The 14,943-nt window shown below is 45.9% G+C and overlaps 1 protein-coding gene across 1 annotated transcript in view; it reads right to left on the bottom strand.

Moving 5' to 3' along the window:
- ANGPTL6 (angiopoietin like 6) overlaps nt 1–14,618 on the bottom strand; it is a 33,480-nt gene extending 18,862 nt beyond the window's left edge. Inside the window, exon 1 of the mRNA XM_073555696.1 lies at nt 14,565–14,618. The gene's annotated coding sequence lies outside the window, so the exon portion shown is untranslated. The remainder of the gene's footprint in view (nt 1–14,564) is intronic.
- Between the last annotated feature and the right edge of the window lie 325 nt (nt 14,619–14,943).

Genomic DNA, 14,943 nt, shown 5'->3' with positions numbered 1-14,943 from the left:
CAGCTGGCAACGATCGACATGATCAGGGCATCAGGCTGCGGACATCAGCTCCGGACAGCAGGCCGCAGTCATCAGGCTTACGATCTCTGGCAGCAATCGGCAGGTTCCGGGCATCCGGCAGGCAAACCAGGGTTCAGGCAAGGAGGCACAACAGATCTCCAGGCATGGTGCATGTTAAGGAACACGCCGAGGTACAAGGGAGGATTCCAGGCAGGGTGTGTGCTAGGGGCACACCAGGGTCCAGGGCTAGGTGCAAGGCAAGGTGCGTGTGTAGGGGACACGCCAGGGTTCACAAAACAAGACAGGGTGCATGTGTAGAGACACGCCAGGGTTCAGAGTTCAACAAACAAGACAGGGTTCAAGATTTGACAAACAAGACAGGGTGCGTGTATAGAGACACGCCAAGGCACAAGACAGAGTGCGTGTGTAGAGACACGCCAAGGTTCAAGGCAGGGTGCGTGCTAGGAGCCACACCAGGGTTCAAGGCAAGGGTGCGTGCTAGGAGCCACACCAGTATTCAAGGCAAGGGTGCGTGCTAGGAGCCACGCCAGGGTTCAAGGGGGGGTGCGTGCTAGGAGCCACGCACAAGACACGCCTCACTGGCCAGTGCACACGGCTGTACACAAACACGAGGCACGACTCAGGCACAGGAGGCGGCCAGGGGAACTCACGCCGGGGTTCAAGGCAAGGCAAGGACAAAGCAAGGAACAAGGCAAGACAGGGTACGGAACACGGGGCGGAACATAGGCAGAAACAGAGCCAGGTCAGAGCGAGGACAGAGTCTAGCAGCGGAGCGTAGGCCGGAGCCCAGAGCCGGGCCAAAGGAGTACCTTGGGACTAGACATGGAAATGTGCAAGAGAGCACAATAGGACAGAGTCTAGCAGCGGAGCCGGGCCAAGGGAGTACCTTGGGACTAGACATGGAAGCGAGACATAGAACTAGCAGCGGAGCTTAGGCCGAAGCCCAGAGCCAGGCCAATGCAGAGCCTTGGGACTAGTCATAGAAATGTGCAAGAGAGCACACAAGGTAAGAGAGGAGGAATGGTGCGTGTGCCAGGAGGCACTACAGAGCACCATAGGAAGAGAGCGAGGCAGAACAAGCAAGAACATAGGAAGGAACACAAGAAGCCTCAAATTTCCCTATCTTAACGCTTTTCACCTATTGGAATCATCAGGAGATAATGGTAGATTAAAGACATTGCTTAGCGTATGGAATAACAACTAGACCCCACATGTTGTCAGAGACAGCTACCGCAAGGGCTGCCTTTTATACTGCAACTGCTCAAAAGAAATATCAACAATCTGTGCTGATCCACAGCCACTCCATTATAGTTGGGCTCCCGAGGGACCTATCACAACTGATGATCGAAGGGAATGATGAATTTGTAAGAGGGTGTGCTATAGAAGATGAGATTCCCCAGCGCTGTGCACCATTTGTGTCTGGAGACTGCCACCCACGCCCAAAGCAGAATCCTGTGGAACCAACAGGAAGAGGAAGAGTTTTGGGAAAGACGAATTTAGATGCAGCATCGGGTCAAGTGACCTTCATGACACATTTCCCTAATATAGGAGGCTGGAGTGATAAGGCAGGAAGTGATTTGGCGCCAACTAATGAGGCAAGCAGGACGTGTGCTGAGAGGGCGCCGTGGTCAAGACCCCTGGACGTGTTAGGAGGCCCGAACCAGTTTGTTTTTGTATGTCCATGAGCGGGATCCAGATTACACCAGTCAAGGTCCGTGAACCAGATCATGCCAGTCAAGATCTGAGATCCAGACCTGCGCCACTCAAGCTCTGTGAACCACACTACGTTAGTCAAGACCCAAACCATACCGGCCCAATAGATATAATAATGCAATAATGATGGGAAGGAACTCTGTTGAAGCTATGTTCTAATCAATGGTTAGGGTGGTTAGAACAACGCTCGATTCAGGCATCTGCATGCCATAAATACTAATTGGGTTTAACTATTCACACCCACTGGAAAATTTTGGCAAGAATTCTTAGAAGTGTGAAAAATAATCTTTCACTGAAATTATTAGCTTGTCTCTTATATCGAATGGAGATAATGGGGCTAATCTTTGATCAAATTTGCAACGGGTTTGTCTAGTCGCTTTCCCTCTACATGGCACACTCAAATGGTTCATGGGTATATAATACTGTCATTCTCAATTTACACCATGAGAGGTAGTAATCAATTCAGCGCCAGACCAGCACAGCTGCTTTTGGGCTTGAACACTGCTGGTAATTTTTCATGCCTGCTTGTGGAGCTGCAAGTTCAGAGCTCAGTGAGTGTTTCCCTTCTTTTCATACTGTAGTCCAGGGTTCCCTAACTCCAGTCCTCAAGGCCCACCAACAGGTCATGTTTTCAGGATTTTCCTTGTATTGTACAGGTGATGCAATTATCACCTCGGCAATACTTTTCTTCTCCTCTATCATGCAGACAGGGCAGTAAAAGCTGTGATTTCTGCACTTAAATGAAGTTCGGAGGTTCCTTAGAGATAAAACCCTATATTGTGTGACTCTAAAGGGTATGTCACACTAAGAGATATCGCTAGCAATATCGCTATAACTAGTGACGTTATAGCGATATTGCTAGCGATATCTCTGTGTCTGATACTTACCTACGACCCGCTCCCCCGCTGGTTATCGCTGATCGCGCGAGAACGTTCAGGACTGTTTCTCGTCGTCAGCTTCCTGTGGCGCTTCCTGCTGTGAGGACGAGCGACGCGTGGAGCCGGGCGGGAGGACGCAGGATCGCCTGGTGTGACAGGTAAGTAGCGATCCCCGTCCCCAGCGATGTCGCTGGTGAGATCTGCCTATGTGGCAGCTCACTAGCGACCACTTAGCGATGTACCAGCGATCCTGACCGCGTCATATCGCTGGTCGGGATCGCTGGTACATCTCTAAGTGTGACAGTACCTTAACCTGTTGTCATCGCAAACACTTCTACAGTGTCCAGGAGAAGGTTAAGGAGAAAAAGGTTAATATATAACTGAGATCAGATTAGATGCAGGGTCTGCTTGTAGTCTGATACTATACACACATAGGTCTGCATCAGAGCTGTGAACACAAAACGGTATTGTCACTGTTTTGCATGAAAAGGTTTCATAGCAGAGAATATTGGAAGATGGGGGTCTAAAATTTTCAGGCGTGAACACCTACAGGAGGTGGACACTCAGACATATGAGACTCAGACTCTGACGTAGTAGTCTCCTTTAGGCATACACGCCGGAAAATTATGCATGACAGAGCCCATGTTCACTCTGTTGGTACCATTATAGTCTATGGCTCCATCGGTGCATATGCCCAAATTCTGTTTTGTGGGGGGTTCAGACGTAAACCCCAACGGGACCAACAACCGGGTGACGAAATGCAGTGTGAAGGCACCCTAAGGTAGTACAACTCCTTTCATACCATCACTTGGGTAAACCTCTCATACACATATGTCAATGACGGCAGCACCCAACATCACAAGAGGTGCACCCAGTCTGGTCAGAGGTACACAGATCTCAACTTCTTTACCTTAATATACCCAAGAAACAAAGGGACGAAAAAATAAGAGGGAATTCTGCTGACGAGCGGAAAGCAATCCAAAACCTCAAAGTTCAGGCCTTGGCAGATATTGTATGTGGTTACTAGGATCAGATTGCAGTCACAATTCAGCTGTATGTCTGGTGAGATATTTCCAGAGAGTTAACAGTGTGCGTGTGTGTCTGTGTGCATATATACTGCATGAGTGACTGTGTATGTGTGAGTGTGTGTATATATGATTGTGTATGTGAGAGTGTGTATATATGTGTGTGTGTGAGTGTGTATGTATACAGTATGTGTTGTGGTGTAGTAACCACTGAGTCCGCTAAGGGGCGCTGTGTGGATGTCCCAGGAGAAAGGATGAATGGCAGAACACGGAATGGCCGTTATGTATCCCAAAGTGGGTGGCTTTGGGATGGAGACTTATGTGTTGTTCAGCAATGATATTGCTGAGGTGTTGTTTCAATGTGTAAGGGAGAAGTCTCCAGGTAACTAGAGAGATGGGCGGGCCTGGTTACCTACAAACCCACCCAGGGGGTGTGTTTAAAGCACTGTTGGAAAAAGTGTGTAAATGCTTGAAGGACCTGTGATGAGGTCAGAGTCATGTGACCAGGTAGGCGTGGCTATGAACCATATAATGTGGCCAGGGTAGGTCACAGGTGGTGAATGCTTGGACCCAGTTGGTCCAGTGTGGAAGGTCCCGCTGTGATGAGGCTTCCTGCCTGACAGCACATGTGGATGCTGTGAGTAATGGCTGCAAGTGCCTGAGAGTTCCCTGGAGGGAATGAATGTCTGCAGTATGGAGAAGCAACCATTAGAGAACCCTGACGGGGTGAGATATAACTGTGAGGCCGAAAAGCCTGCGTATTGGACATTGCTAACAGAGTGAAGCTCTGTCATGGACGCTATGCCGTTTATATATTGCTGGTCATGGTTTATGATGTTTAATAAACCGCATGGACTATACTGGTTTATGGAAAACCTGTGCCGGATCTGATTTTGTGGCTGCCAAGCGAGTGATCCCCTACTTAAATGACAGCGCTACCTCACATGTGGTGGAGAATTGCAAAGGGCAATATTGTAGCCTTGTTGCTAGGGGCAACGGAAACGGACTGCAAAGTTTTGGTTGCTAAGGTCAACGGTTTCCGAAGGCATATGTTACAGTGCTGGCAAGGCTGAGCCAGGAGGGCTGACGGTTGGCGAAGCCACTGCCCGGCTGTGGTTCTGGAACCGTGGGGCGGCCTAGTGAGTAAGGCACTGTCCGGATCGGTGAGCCCAGTGCGGCCGTTTCCCCAGGAGAAAGAGACTTATAGGATTCCTCTGCGGTAGAGGGGTCCGAGAACCTGTGCGGCCAGCAGGTGACGGTCGTGAAAACCGTGTTGTACTGACTGGGGTCAGTGAGAAAGAGACTGTTCATTGCTAGGGTGCCTCTGCGGATATGAGGTACCCGAGGACCTGTGTGGCCGACACAGGTAACGGACAGGTGTTCATGTTATAAGCGAAAGACTATGCGAAAGACTATGCGAAAGACTGTGTACCTGGAGGGTTCAGTGAGCAAGGTCCTGGAGGGTCAGTGTTGGGAGGTTCTAGGAGAAGAATCGTCTCCCTGGAGCACGTGGTATGACCTTGGACCTGGTGAGGCGTGAGTGTTGGGCAGTCTCAGGTGGAGACGGATGTCCTGAATAGCACCCGCCGAGCCCCTGGACCTGGTGGGGCCGGTGTGTTGGGAAACCCTGGGAAAAGGGTCGGCTCCCTGAATAGCACTCGGTGCGCCCTGTGTGTTGGACGGTCTCAGGCGGAGATGGTACGTCCTGAATAGCACACAGACAGGACACGTGAGTTTTTTGTGGTGTTTTTTTTTCTTCTTTTCTCAGCTCAGCCTGCGGTGGCTCAGTGGGAGTCAAGAAGGTGACAAGCGGCTTCCTGTAACTCAGCGGGGTTACGAAGGGGACAAGCGGCTTCTGGTAACTCGGCGGGGTTACGAAGGGAACAAGCGGCTTCCGGTGGATCGGCGGGTCCACGAAGACAGCGCCAGAAGGAACTGGTGTGGTGTCGGTGATCGGTGACAGCAGGAGCTGTGGTGGTGCCAGCAAGGACTTGTGTGGTATCGTTAAAAGAGACATAAACTGTACTGTGTGAACTGTGGCATAAGAAGTTCTGCAGAACAGACATGGGGAAATCCCGAAAGGGGGCAGTGGCCCAAATCGGGGTGGTAGCCCAAAAGGGGGTGGAGTCCCAGATGGGGGTGGTAACCCAAATTGGGGTGGTAACCCAAAAAGGGGTGGAGTCCTGGGAGGGTGCGGCGACCCAAATTGGGATGGTTCAGGAAATGGCAGCATTGGTTGCTTCAGTGGGTATGTCTGGGGAACCGCAGTGTGTCTGTATGAGTTTTGAGGAGTGCGGCATGTATTTTCCAGATAATGATGGGCCACAGGTGTGTACCGTAATGCTGCACCGGGAAGGAGTCTCTGGTAGACTGGACTCAGAGAGTCATGTGACTCTGACAGGAACTCCGCTCGTTTTATCTCTGACCGAGAAAAACGCCAGGGTTCGCTGTAAACATGGGGTCACGGTGAACTATGCAGTAGACCGAGTAATGTTTGGGGGGACCAAAGGTGGTGTGTGCCAAGGGGGCGGGATACCACGAGACTTAGACTATGACTTGGAGAGGGGCCGGGACTTTGTGTTGTTTGATGACATATGGTCGGACGATGGAGACGTTTCGACTGTGGGGCTAGCGGACGCTGAGACCGTGACGCCTCCTAAAGTGGACAGGTCAGAAGTAGAACTGACCGGGAAAAGAAGTACATCTGCCCAACTGACGGACCTGACGTCTCGTGACAAGACAGATGGTGAGCTGGGAGATGAGGTGACTGGAGTGGACACACGGTCAGAGGGTAACAGGAGGGTTGACTCAGATGATCGGCATGACTCAGACTCTAGGGGTGACTGTGGCTCTGAGAGAAAAAAGGGAGCACAGACTGGATGAGCTAGAGAAAGAAGTCTTCGAGCTCAAAGGTCACCTGGCATCATGGCAAGGTCTGAATAAGTCCCTCAGAGAAGAGGTAGGAGTACTAACAGAAACTGTAAGAGGTCTTCTGCGGGAGAAGAAGTGGGACGAAGACTTACAGCGGCCAGGCCTGAGTGAGGAACAGTGTGAAGACAAAAAGAAACTGAAAAGTATGGAAGCAGAGGTGATTCGTTTGCAGATGGAGCTTGCTGCTGCAGAGTGTGCTAAAAGACAAGCACAGCAGGAAAAAGATGAACTGGCTGATGTGATTGCCAACAACAGAGGTGACGGTGCTCTGGCTTTGGAAGAAAAGAGGCGGTTAGAGTCTCTCATTGTTCAGCTTGAAGAAGAAGTGGAGGAAGAACACGGCAACGTTGAATTAGCCAATGACAAGCTGAGAAAGGCCACACTTCAGGTTGACCAGATGGATGCTGATCTGAAGACAGAACGTAGTAAGGCTCAGAAGAATGAGAATGCCCATCAGCAATTAGTTCGCCAGAATAAGGACTTAGAAGCAAAGGTTGCACTACTGGAGGAACAACTTGATGCGGAAATTAAAGTGCAGCAATCTGCTAGCAAACAAGTACGTCGTACGGAGAAAAAACTGAAGGTGGTACTAAGGCAAATGGATGATGAAAGGCGTAATTCTGAGCAGTACAAAGACCTGGCGGAGGGAAATGTTGTGCGTCTGAAACAGTTGAAACGCCAGGTGGAAGAAGCAGAGAAAGAGGCTCAACGTGCCAATACGTTGCACCGTAGATTACAGTGTGAACTGGAGGTTGCTACCGAGACAGCAGATGCAAAGAACTGTGAGGTTAATGCACTGAAAAGTAAACTTAGATGTGGTGGGGTACAATTTGTTACAAAACGCTTAGATAGAGAAAGGATGGTGACTAACCAGTGTCTGACGACGCAGACAGACCATGACTGGAGGGTCAAAGCCAATGACCGATATTCTGACTGCTGGAGGCGGGGGAAGGTCTAACGTAGGAACGAGGCCATATGACAGATGGAGACGGTTCTCTCGACCTGTGGGGCAAGGTGTAGTGAGTGCCCGGTCACGAGACCCTGGTGTAATTTGTGTTCAACCCCACAAGTTTGAACAGAGGGGGGAGGTATGTGGTACAGTAACCACTGAGTCCGCTAGGGGGCGCTGTGTGGATGTCCCAGGAGAAAGGATGAATGGCAGAATTCAAACCCACCTACAAACCCACCCAGGGGGTGTGTTTAAAGCACTGTTGGAAAGAGTGTGTAAATGCTTGAAGGACCTGTGATGAGGTCAGAGTCGTGTGACCCAGTGGGCGTGGCTATGAACCATATAATGTGGCCAGGGCTTTATATGTGCATGGCCCATGACCTTGGCATTTGGTAGAGTGGCTTAGCATACATTTTTTGCAAAAATGTATCAACTAAATACCCTGTTTTATTATTATTATCTTCTTACTAGCACTTGCTGTTTATTGTTGGAATGTTTTTATTTTGAGATTTTTTTTTTAGTAAAAACCACAAGATTGAGTTTACAAATAAACTTGTAGAAAGAAAACAGCATCATTTGCATTGTAGGAACGTTTACACATTAAGTTGAATAGGAAGCTTATTCTAAGAGTATTTGATGTGGATTTCAGAGCAGAATCTACTACAAAATCCACATAAAATAACTCAGTGTGAACATTATACCCCATCTGGACACCCATAGGAGCCCCAGTTACAGGGGAAACAGGCCCCTACAGTGACACATTTCACTAAAAAACGACGATCTGAGTCTGTTAGTAAAGCAGCTCAGTCGTGATGGACAGACCCCTGGTGATCTAGTGATCGCCAGGATCTAAAGAAGCAACAGAACTGATGAGGCTTTTATTGACTACATAGATCTGACTGAGTGCAAAAAGAGAAGAAAGAAGTAATAATAAACCGCTCCTGTCTTCTCCATAATGGTCTTTCCAAAGGGAAGGTGCTCACAAGGGTAAATATGTAGAGCAGCCTAAAGTCATGCCCTCAAATAATCCTGAGAACCACGACCTCTTAGTGGCTAAACCACAAACATTAGCACTTAATATCATTGGAACCATATGGCGGATTTTAAAAAACTGAATAATTAGGGGAGCAATAGGAGAGCAAAACCTGGATTTAAGCCGGGGAAAACTCACTCAGAAGTCAGACAGAAAGCTTCAAGATATCCTTTACCCCACACCTATCTTATAGATTGTAAGCCTAGAGCCAGGCCCTCGCTCCTTTTGGTATAGAAATAAAATAATTAACTAATTAAATGCTTATATATGGTAAAAGGATATAGAGAAATAAAAAGTTAAAGCAAAATAAAAAATGTGATGTAAATAAAATGTGGATAAAAAATAAGTTAAAAAAGCTTAAATACCGTAAATGGAGAAGGGGCACCAGGATGAGGTCTGACCTTCTTTATCCACCCACCTCCCTGTTAGAGACCCTTCATGACCTCACTGACCCTGACGTGCCAATGTTTGACATACTTGTCCCAGAACCGTTCAAGGTCTTTACGCATCTAATCCTAACCTGTGATACTCTCTGGGCGGATGTATCCAAGCCTGTCATGTGTGATACTGTCTGAGCTGATGTATCCAAGCCTGTCATGTGTGATACTGTCTGAGCTGATGTATCCAAGCCTGTCATGTGTGATACTGTCTGAGTTGATGTATCCAAGCCTGTCATGTGTGATACTGTCTGGTGAGTTGATGTATCCAAGTCTATCATGTGTGATACTGTGTGCTGAGCCAAGAATCTAATCCTACCGTGTGATACTGTGTACTAATGTGATGTATGTAATTCTATCTTGTGATCCTGTCCAGTGAGCTATGTATCTAAGCTTATTCTGTGCAATCCTGTCTACTGATCTTGTATCTAATCCTGTCCTGTGTGATACTGTCTACTTAGCTTTTATCAAAGCCTGTCACATGTGATACTGTCAATTGACCTGTGTATCTAATCCTGTCTGCTACTATGTCTTGGGAGCTGATGTATCCAAACTGGTCATATGTGATACTGACTGTTGAGCTGTGTGTCTGAGCCTGTTGTGAGATACCATCTTCTGAGCTGATGTATCCAAACCTGTCACGTGTGATACTGTCTACTGAGCCGTACATCTAATCCTATTATGTTTGATACAGTCTACTAATGTGATGTATCTAATTCTATCCTGATACTGTTTACTGAGCTATGCGCCTATGATTATCCTATGTGATCCTGTCTACTGATCTGTGTATCTAATCATATCCTGTGTGATACTGTATACAGGTGCTGCTCACAAAATTAGAATATCATCACAAAGTGAATTTATTTCAGTTCTTCAATACAAAAAGTGAATCTCGTATATTCTATAGAGTCATTACACACAGAGTGATCTATGTCACGTGTTTATTTCTGTTAATGTTGATGATTATGGCTTACAGCCAATGAAAACCCAAAAGTTATTATCTCAGAAAATTAGAATAATTAACAAAAAACACCTGTAAAGACTTCCTAAGCGTTTATAAAGGTTCCTTAGTCTGTTTCCGTAGGCTCCACAATCATGGGGAAGACTGCTGACCTGACAGATGTCCAGAAGGCAGTCACTGACACACACCACAAGGAGGGGAAGCCACAAAAGGTCATTGCTAAAGAAGCTGGCTGATCACACAGTGCTGTACCCAAGCAGATTAATGGAAAGTTGAGTGGAAGGAAAAAGTGCGGTAGAAAAAGGTGCACAAGCAACCGGGATAACCGCAGCCTTGAAAGGATTGTTAAGAAAAGCCCATTCAAGAATTTTGGGGAGACTCACAAGGAGTGGACTGCTGCTGGAGTCATTGCTTCACCACACACAGACATATCCAGGACATGGGCTACAAGTGTCACATTCCTTGTGTCACGCTACTCACGACCAATAGACAATGCCAGAAGCGTCTTACCTGGGCCAAGGAGAAAAAGAACTGGACTGTTGCTCAGTGGTCCAAGGTGCTGTTTTCAGATGAAAGTAAATTCAAGTAAATTTTTCATTTCATTTGGAAATCAAGGTCCCAGAGTCCGGAGGAAGAGTGGAGAGGCCACAATCCAAGCTGCTGGAGGTCTAGTGTGAAGTCTCCACAATCAGTGATGGTTTGGGGAGCCATGTCATCTGCTGGTGTAGGTCCACTGGGTTTTATCAAGACCAAAGTCAGGGCAGCCAGGACATTTTAGAGCACTTCATGCTTCCCTCTGCCGACAAGCTTTATGGAGATGGAAATGTCATTCTCCAGCAGGACTTGGCACCTGTCCACACTGCCAACAGTACCAATACCTGGTGTAAAAACAACAGTATCACTGTGCTTGATTGGCAGCAAACTCGCCTGACCTTAATCCCATAGAGAATCTGTGGGGTATTGTCAAGAGGAAAATGAGAGACACCAGACCCAACAATGCAGACGAGCTGAAGGCTGCTATCAAAGCAACCTGGGCTTCCATAACCCCTCAGCAGTGCCACAGGCTGATCGCCTCCATGCCACGCCGCATTGATGCAGTAATTGATGTAAAAGGAGCCCCGACCAAGTATTGAGTGCATTTACTGAACATACATTTCAGTAGGACAACATTTACGATTGTAAGATTATTTTTTTCAACCTGGTGTTATAAAGTATTCTAATTTACTATAAGATACTATGAGATAATGACTTTTGGGTTTTCATTGGCTGTAAGCCATAATCATCAACACTAACAGAAATAAACACGTGACATAGATCACTCTGTGTGTAATGACTCTATAATATATGAGTGTCACTTTTTGTAGAACTGATATTCTAGTTTTGTGAGAAGCACCTGTATGTAGCTATTTATCTAAGCCTATCATATGTGATACTGTCTATTGACCTGTGTACCTAATCCTACCATGTGTGATACTGTCTATAAGGGCTGATGTATCTAAGCCTACCCTGTATGACACTCTCCCGGAGAACCACATAGGGCTATCACCTCCATCATGTCCGCCTTCACAGTTCTACAGCTCCATCTTCTTCCATTATTTCCATTATTTCCAGTCTTAATGAGCAGAAGTTGGGAATGACAGCAGGGAGATAAGGTGATGGGACGCAGGCCTGAGAATCCAGCCTCCTGCCCGGAAGGTTTACAGAAGGTCACTCGTGTTTATATGACGGGGTGAAGAAACGCTGGGGCGCCATCTCTTCTTTAATGAACGTGAATAAGGAATAAACTTTTTTAAACCCTTTCACAAAACTTCAAGACATGAAACAGGATATTTTGGGAACACGACAGGATCATACAGTGGGGAAAATAAGTATTTGATACACGGCCAACAAAGAATGGAGAGGTCTGTAATTGTTATTGTAGGTACACTTCACCTGTAAGAGACAGAATCTAAAAATTAAAAAAAAACAAAACAGAAAATCACATTGTATGATTTTTACATAATTAAATTGCATTTTACTGCATGACATAAGTATTTGATCACTGACCAACCAGCAAGAATTCTGGCTCTCACAGACCTGTTAGTTTTTCTTGAAGAAGCCTCCTACTCTGCACTCATTACCTGTAATAATTGCACCTGTTTTAACTTGTCACCTTTATGAAAAACACCTGTCCACACACTCAATCACACTCCAACCTCTCCACCATGGCCAAGAGAAAAGAGCTGTTTAAAGCAGGGTTCCCCAACTCCAGGCCTCAAGGCCCACCAACAGATCATGTTTTCAGGATTTCCTTAGTATTGCTCGGGTGATAATTTCATCACATGTGCAATACAAAGGAAATCCTGAAAACATGATCTGTTGGTGGGCCTTGAGGACTGGAGTTGGGGAACCCTGCTTTAAAGGACACCAGGGACGAAATTGTAGACCTGCCCAAGGCTGGGATTGGAACAGTTGAGCAGCTTGGTGAGAATGCAACAATTGATGGCCTAATTATTAGAAAATGGAAGAAACACAATATGACTGTCAATCTTCCTCGGTCTGGGGCTCCATGCAAGATCTCGCCTCGTGGGATAGGGATGATTCTGGGAAAAGTCAGGAATCAGCTCAGAACTACACAGGAGGACCTGGTCAATAACCTGAAGAAAACTGGGATCACAGTCAAACTTTACCATTAGTAACACACTACGCCGTCATGGATTAAATTCCTGCAAGGCATGCAAGGTCCCCATGATCACCCAACACATGTCCAGGCCCATTTGAAGTTCACCAATGACCATCTGAATGATCCAGAAGAGGCATGGGAGAAGGTCATGTGATCAAATGAGATGAAAAAAGAACTTTTTGGTATAAACTCTACTCCATGTTTGGAGGAAAAAGAAGCATTATTTCAGCCCCAAAACACCATCCCAACCATAAAGCATAGTGAGAGAAACATCATACTTTGGGAGTGCTTTTTCTGAAAAGGTGATAGGATGACTTCACCGTATTGAGGGGAGGATGGATGGGGTCATGTATCGCAAGGTTTTAGCCAAAAACCTGTTTCCATCAGTAAGAGCATTGAAGATGGGTCGTGGTTGGGTCTTCCAGCATGACAATGACCTGAAACACACAGCCAGGGCAACTAAGGAGTGGCTCCGTAAGAAGTATTTCAAGGTCCTGGAGTGTCCTAGTCAGTCTCCAGACCTGAACCCAATAGAAAATCATTGGAAGGAGCTGAAACTCAATGTTACACAGTGGCAACCCCAAAACCTGAAAGAGCTGGAGAAGATCTGTATGGAGGAGTGGGCCAAAATCCCTGCTGCAGTGTGTACAAACCTGGTCAAGAACTACAGGAAAGGTCTGACCTCTGTAATAACAAACAAAGGTTTCTGTACCGAATATTAAGTTGTGTTTTTTTTTATTGTATCAAATACTTATGTCATGCAATAAAATGCAAAGTAATTATTTAATAATCCTACAATGCGATTTTCTGTTTTTTATTTCTATATTCTGTCTCTCACCGGTAAAGTGTACCTGCGATAAAAATTACAGACCTCTCCGTTCTTTATAGATGGCAAAAATTGCAAAATCAGCAGAGTATGAAATACTTATTTTCCCCGCTGTGTGTTTATATATGTATATATATAGTGTGTGTGTGTGTGTGTGTATATATATATATATATTACTATTTATTTTTTACAAAATAAAAAATAATAAAAGTTTAAATCACTTTCTTTTCCCTGTTTAAAAAAATTAAAAATAGGTTTACATTTACTTATCTACATACATTTGATATCACTGTGTCTGTGAAAGTTCAGTTTGTCCGAGTATTAATATATTTAGGCCGTACGTCCGCCATCCGATTGCCGCGCTCATCTCCCAGAAAATGCAAGAAAAAATGTATGCATGGCAATCAAGGGGTTAATAGGTAACAGAGAAGGATTTCGGCAATAATCGGTAGATAACAGAATGCGGCACAATGTGACATAGATTCCGTAAGATACTGCAGTGTAATATGTACAACGTGTCATAATGTGGCGATGATATAACGCCGCGCGCTATAAATCATAACCTGTGGAGCAATTATATAGAGAACGGACAGGCGATAATAACCATAAAGTATCAGTGTAAGTAATATAGTAGGCGATAGAGAATAGATAGGTGGATGATGTCATATGATGGAATGTAAGAGCTCATATAAAAGAGAAAATAATGTATAAATATAACATGCAGATAACATAAATGCTAAGAGTAGAAAAGGAGAGATAATCTAATGTAATAAGTGCTATAGATAGCAGAGTATATATACCTGCTGAACGCCCCATAGATCACACACCGTACTCGCCATCCTTAGGATAAAGGCTCAGAACAGATATCTGTGCTCATTACTGGCAGCAAGAGCCTCGTCATATAGAGGAATTGCCCTTCTAGCATTTTCCTATTACCCTTCTATATAGAATAAGTTCCTTTGCAGCCCCTGGAGAGCACAGACCCCGGGGTGGGCTCTTATGCGTCTGCTCCTCGCCACTTTGCTGACTAGAGGTGAAGCTCAGCACAATGAGAAGAATATGATGATGATGATGATGATGATGATGATGTGCCCTCCCGAATATTCCCATACATGACCAGGCACTTACTGTGCGGAGGGTCTGATACTGCTCCAGGCTGGATGCTGAGAGTCTGTGTGTCGGGGCCGGAGCTCTTCCCTCTGCTTATGTACTAGGGCTGCCTCCTCCCCTGCACACAGCCTCCGCACACAGAGGGGCAGCCGGACCCCCAGCCACACAAGAAGTCACCAGTGTTATACAGGGCACATGGCAGGCAGCTCCTGATACAGATAGTTCAGATATTTCCAGATATATATCTATCAATCTATCTATTATCTATCTATCTATTATCTATCTATAATCTATTTATTATCTATCATCTATCTGTTATCTGTCTATTATCTATCTATCTATCTATGTGTTTGTCTCCTTCCTGATTTCCTATTCTTTTGCATGTTTGTCACACTTA

Source organism: Dendrobates tinctorius, unplaced genomic scaffold (genome assembly GCF_039654945.1).
Source record: "Dendrobates tinctorius isolate UK_male_01 unplaced genomic scaffold, ASM3965494v1 ptg000228l, whole genome shotgun sequence".
Lineage (NCBI taxonomy): Eukaryota > Metazoa > Chordata > Amphibia > Anura > Dendrobatidae > Dendrobates > Dendrobates tinctorius.
Note: the sequence above shows the minus strand (reverse complement) of the source record. Positions and strands in the feature narration are given on the sequence as shown.